This window comes from Alligator mississippiensis, chromosome 1, assembly GCF_030867095.1.
Source record: "Alligator mississippiensis isolate rAllMis1 chromosome 1, rAllMis1, whole genome shotgun sequence".
NCBI classification, from domain to species: domain Eukaryota; kingdom Metazoa; phylum Chordata; order Crocodylia; family Alligatoridae; genus Alligator; species Alligator mississippiensis.
Window position 1 is genome coordinate 128169278 of NC_081824.1, and position 6410 is coordinate 128175687.

The following is a 6410-nucleotide window of genomic DNA, read 5'->3' on the forward strand; positions in this document are numbered from 1 at the left end:
GGCTGCTAGTGGGCTGGGTGCTGCCCCAGCTCGGATGCAGCACCCAGCCCAATCCAACTCTTCCCTGACCTTGAGCTAGAGTAGCACCTGGCCTGCTAGCAGGCCTGTCTGAAGCAGCTAGTATTTGCTTCGGATTCAGATTCAGCCAATTCAGGGGACAGTGATTTGATTTGGTGATTCGAATCACTGTCCCGAATCGATTCAGCCAAATCTGATTCAGAGATTCGGCTACTGCTGAACATCCGAATCTCCGCAAACCCAAATCACCCAGCCCCATCCCCCGCCCACTCTCCCAGCTCAGCAATGGCTGCCCCGCCCGCCACAGCTCCCGGCACTTTGAGGAAAAAAAGCCCCAACTCAGCAGGTGCTGCTGGGCAGGAGGCAATCCCTGCGGCCCCCCCACAACCCAATGCTGGTTGGGGGGCTCTGCATGAGTGCCCAGACTCCCCCCACTGTCCCAGCTCCCCCATGGCTGCCCCCCCCCCATGGCTCCGGCCCTTTAAGGAAAAAACAAAACTAAACCCCCAAACTCACCAGTCCCTGCTGGCGGGGGGCTGATCCCAGCTGCCCCCCACTGCTCTGCACCATGTGGGGGGCTCTTCCACGAGTCCTGTGAAGCCCTGAGGCTGCTGCTGGAGTGGTGAGTCCTGGGAGTTTTCTCATTTTGTTTTTTCTTAAAGAGCCAGAGCCATGGTGGGCAGGGCAGACATGGGTGGGGCTGGGGGAGCGAGGGAGGGGTTGGGGGTCTCGTGCAGAGCCCCCCATGCAGCGTGTGGCAGTGGGGGCAGCAGGTATCACCCCCCTGCCCAGCAGCACCCAGTGAGTGGGGATTTGTTTTAAAGCACCAGGAGCTGTGGCAGGCGAGGGAGCCATGGGGGGGCTGGGGGAGTGGGTAGGGGTAGGGGTGGGGGGAGCTGGGGGAGCAGGCAGGGGATGGGGCCTGGCAGGGGACCCCATGGTCCCCTCTTCCTTCAGCCCCCCTCCTCCCCCACCTCTACTTACTTAGGAGTTACTTAGGCTAGGTACAGATGTTAGGGGAGGTTAGGGGAAGATTAGATCACATTAAAAATGGCACCTGATCCAACTTAATTTGCCCAGGTGTAGACCCTACATTAGTTCGGTCCATCTAAGTGCAAACTATACAGAAGTCTAGGACAGTTAGATTGGTGTAAAAATGGCCAACCCAATCTAAGTGAACCCTGCCTCCAAGGTATACCTATATTAGATCAAAGTGGCCATTTTTTAGACCTATGTAACTGTCCTGAACCTCTGTACAGTTCCTACCACAGCCCCAAGGGCTGGGAAAGACTAGCTACTGGCCTCAGCCCTGGGGCTGCAGTTTCCTTACCCGCTTTGTGGCACCAGGCTATTTTTAGCCCCCTCTGGGCCCTCCAACCCCAGATAGACAGCCTCCCACCCCATGCAGAGTAGCTAGCTCCCCCTACTCCCAAACCTGCCAGAACCCCCATCCTGCAAGCTACTCCCACTTATGCTTTTACCAGCATTCATCAGTGCTGGAAGCCAAGCAAGTAAGTTAGGGTGGTGGGATGGGGGGGTTGTTCTTCTGGGGTGGAGTCAAGGGACTTAGTAGCACCTGGTTTTGGGGGGTGGGGGAAAGAGCCCCCTAACCCATTTCTCCCTGTGGACCCTGCCTTCTCCCCCAGTCCCTTGATCATTCTATAGACCCTGCCTGCCCCTTGACCTTCCCATGGACCCTGCCTGCCCTCCAATCCCTTCAGGCTCCCCCTGTTAACCTTCCCCATCCCAACTTATTTTATATTGGGTGGCCATTTTTAACTCTAACTTCCTACTAACCTCCCTGACTGTCTCCATGCATCCTTAAAATTAAGTATATGCTTAACTGAATCACAACTAGAATGCAGAAATGGTTTTATGTTAGTTCATAATTATGGAGCTGACATCTGAAATGTGTAGTGCTTTCTAACAGATTTCTCTACATGCAGAAAACAATGTCTTCATGTCATGCTATTTCATTTATTTTTTTCTGATTGAGGATTGCCAAAGAACACATTCAAGAATCTTGAGTCAGGCCCCAGAAATTCATGCAATTTTCAAATAATTCATTATACATTCTTTTTATTTGCCTTCTGGAATGTAGGCCCCCGGGGCTCAGGTTTTCCAACTTTTCTTTGCACTTGGGAGGTCTAGAAACTTACTTTATTTTAATAATACATAGTCACCTGGCTTAAGATCCACAGTTGCAACAAATACCTCAAATGTGAGATTTACTATAGAATTGGCAATGCTAATTTAGCAGAAAAATGACATCTAGTCCAAGCTCTGCCATTGATTAAAATATAGCCCATAGTTATTAAAGACAAAAGAAAATGAACCAGCCAACCAATCAACTGACCAGTTCAGCCAATAAAATACACATCATCAAAGCAAATCTCTCCACTATTCCAGTCCCCCAAAGTAATACCATAGCCCCTATTAGCTTACCTGCTCCACAAGGTCCATTCAAACATAACAATATAAGGGAAGGTGAGGACTTATGAGTCCTCACTCTCAAAACCATGCCATGCACACTGAGGAACGTGGAAAATAACACAGTAGTGAGAACAGGAGAACTGAGATTGTTGCTGTCAGGACAGTAAGTTGGGAAGAAGGAGAGAGGTGATAAGCTTGAAGTGTAAACCAAGACAAAAGATGCATGTGGCCTTGAAAACAATGGCATAACATTAAAACTCAGTTTGGGCTTCTACTAAGAACAAGTGGAGGTCAAGAGCATGGGAACAGTGATGTCATAATATAACATTCATGAGATATTTAAAGAGCTGTATAGAATGTCCTGCTCACCAGGGCAAGGAAGAACAGTTGTTCTCCCTCTTCTTTATGGCAACCTTTCAAATATTTGCAAACTGCTGTCAAATATTTCAAGTATTTGAAAACTACCCCATTAATCTCCTTTTTCTTCAGACTATACATACTTCATTCACTCAACTTTTCCATATATGAGTGCACCCCAACTGCTTTATCATCTTTTTTGCTCACTGTTACGTCCTTTCCAGTTTTTCTACATCAGTGGTTTTCAACCTTTTTTCATTTGTGGACCTCTAAAAAAATGTCAAATGGAGGTGCAGATCTCTTTGAATTGTAAGCGTGGGTATTCACATACTTTTGATTGATCATGGTTATCTTTGAGGGACCCCTTAGACATAGTCGGTGGGTCCCCAGGTTGAAAACCACTGCTATACACCCTTCTTAAAATATGGTTCTCGGAACCAGACATAATACTCCAGCAGAAGCCTAATCAGTGACACCTGTATATTGCCTACAATGCTTTTGATTGCATTTGCTTGTCTTGCAACAACTGGCTCATGCTGAGTTTGTGATGCATTTTAACCCCCAGAGCTGTCTTCGCAATGCTATTGCCCAGCCAGTTATTCCCTGTCACTCTGCATGTGCACATTCATTTTTTCATCCCCAGGTGGAGCAACTTAGTTTTGTCTCTTAGATTTCATTTGGATTCCTATAGTTCAATTCATTTGTTCACCTCCATTCTTTCTGTTCTCTTTTCTGTTCCATTATAATTAACCTGGGCAGATATAGTAATTTATTTTGGAACACTTCTATGTTCTTCACTTATTATTCAATACATTTTCTCTTTTGTCACAGTGCTGTTTTCAATTCAATGTCCTTAGTAAAACCTTTTTTACTCCCCAATTGATTTATATTTCAGAAGATCTCAGATTATAGTCACATAATTGCTTTACATGTTCTCTGCCTTTATATTTTCATTTTAGTCCTATAACATATCCACAGATTGCTCTTCTACCTTAAAGCATGCACTAATTTGTGTTTGAAAAGTTACAAGTAAGTTTACCCTTCCTTTTTATTTTTAACTTCCTTTGGAAGCATCATTTCTACCTGCTGCTTCCTGAGAAATCTGGTTAGTACGTACAAATCTGGCTACTTCCTACACTATTTATACTCTAAAATGCCCCCAGTTTGAAGCTACAATTCTCTAACTATAAATTATACTTGATCTTTGTTTTGTTATCCCTTATTTATGGGTCCTGCCCTACAATTTTTTCACTGTTTCTGACTTTTAAAGATTTAAAGAGACTTTAAAGACTTTCCGGCTTTTAAAGATTTAAAGAGACAAACTTAAATGGTTGACTTTGGCTTTGGCTTTGGCTCTGCTGGCATGGGACTCCCCATTGTGCTTTCATTAAGTAAGAATTGTCTCCATGCATGCATTTCTGAAGCTGCTTCAGATATTGGTATGTGGACAAGTTAGTAGATCACTTCCATGTACCCCCTGCTGCCTGCCTGTGCCCCCTCCCTTTATTTCCATTCCTGTGCCTGCCCCCTTCACCCTCTATTTCCCCTTGCAGCTTTCTCCCCCATTCCCTCTTCCTGCGCAGCCTGCCCCATCATTCCCTGTCCCCTGTGACCTTCCGCTGCAGCTCTGCTGCTCCAGGGGAGTCAGCAGCAGCCCAGCCCAGCCAAGGAGAAGCAGTGACAGCTCCCAGCTAGGCTGGGTTGGGGCTGGATGGACTGGAGCCAAAACAGAGAAGGTAAGCAGGGACGGGGCAGCTGGGGGAATGGGGGCAGGGGTGAAGGAGGCAGGGGGTTGGGAAGCAGGCACAGGCATGGAGGACAATGGGTGGGGGGAGGGTTGCAGGTTCCTGCCACAACACTGTGGTCTCCCCTGTGCTTTCTCTGGCTACATACCACTCTCCCCCTCTCCCCCCCAACCACATGCTGCTTGGGGGGAAAATAATTCACATAAGATAGATAGATAGATAGATAGATAGATAGATAGATAGATAGATAGATAGATAGATAGATAGATAGATAGATAGATAGATAGATAGATAGATAGATAGATAGATAAGTACAATACTACTGGTCAAAATGGTAGTCAGCGTTGCTGGCACAAGAGCCTAATCAGTAGCAAGTTCTTGTAGACTTCTGGAAGAATTTTAAGGGTGGTGGAGGAAGCAGACTTTGAAGGAGGATCATACACTAGTTTTGCAGATGTTTACAGGACATTCTTTCCTAGTGAAGCACAGCAAGATAGGATGACATCACAGACTGATCAGAGTCAACCTGTCAACAGAGATGGAGAGGTGATAGAAAAGGTGAACCTGTAGAGGAGCTCAACAGGGAAGATGCTTAGTTTAGATTTCATGTGATAAAAAAGGGTAGCCAACAAAGTGATGCATGGACAGAAGTGTCACGTCCATTTTTATATCAGCTTTCCAAATAGATATGAAAAGTGTAAGCCTGCATCTGTCAGTGACAGAAAAGAATGTTGCAGTAACTGAAATTTCAAGTAAGAGCCTGGAGAAAAGTTCACACTGTGTTGATGGTTAAGGAAGGCTAAATGTTAAATATGAAAAAAAAATTGGTAAGACTGAGACCTAGCCTGGACATGATGACTCTCAAGAGAGGTCCAGGTTGATAATGGCAACACTTACAGGGCTGAGTAACAAGCAGTATGGTGGTGAGGCCCACAGGGATTAAGGAAAGAAAGTATCAAGAGGGAATTGTAGGGAAAATTAAGATGTTAACTTTTTGAGTTTGAATGGACAAACATTGATGAGATGCTAAGAAGAAAGGCAAGGATTTCAGCTGGGATGGAAGAAGATGGGTCTCAAGTAGTAAAATAAATCTGAGAGTCATCATCAACCTAGAGATAGTGGTTGAATTTGTCCACAGATGAGATTACCCAAAAATAAGAAGTAGGAGTAGGAGATCAAGGTCTGTGCCCTATAGAATTCCCACAGGAAATGGCAGGTGAGAAGGATCCCCCAAAGGAGGAAGTAAAAGGATGAAAGAAAATCAGAAGAGCACTCTTATGAAGTCCCAGGGAGGGATTGATTTCAAGAAGAAAAGCACAGTTGGTGTCATAGGCAGTTGACAGGTAAATCATGGAGAAGATGGAGTTTTGTTTAGAACAGGGTCATTAAACTAGGGACAGAAATTCAAAAAGCCTGAGCCTGAATTGATTCAATCTTTGCAGGTTAGTCTAACTTGGCTAGGTTAAATCAGTTTTGTAACCAGACAGTCATCCCATAAATGCAGGCACATGCCTGCAGTGGCTTAGGCTAGAAGCCAGGGGGCGCTAGAGCAACCCTCCCTTCTTTCCACACCATGGAGCTGAAGGGGGCATGGCTAAGTTCCAGCAGAATGCTGTGATTAGCCCAGCAGGGATTTGATAACAGTGTTTATCACCAATTAAGAAAACTACAGAGGGACATTACCAGCTCCTTGTTGATTCTGCACAGACCAGAGCCAGTATGTGGTCTGCTAGCTAATACATTGACACCTCCTCAGCAAGTCAGAGGGGAGGCGGGAATTAGCAGGGAGTGGTGAGGGGAGGGGCAAAGCAGCCCACAGTCCCTTGAGCTCTGGCCAGGGTTGTGGGGAGCAGAAAG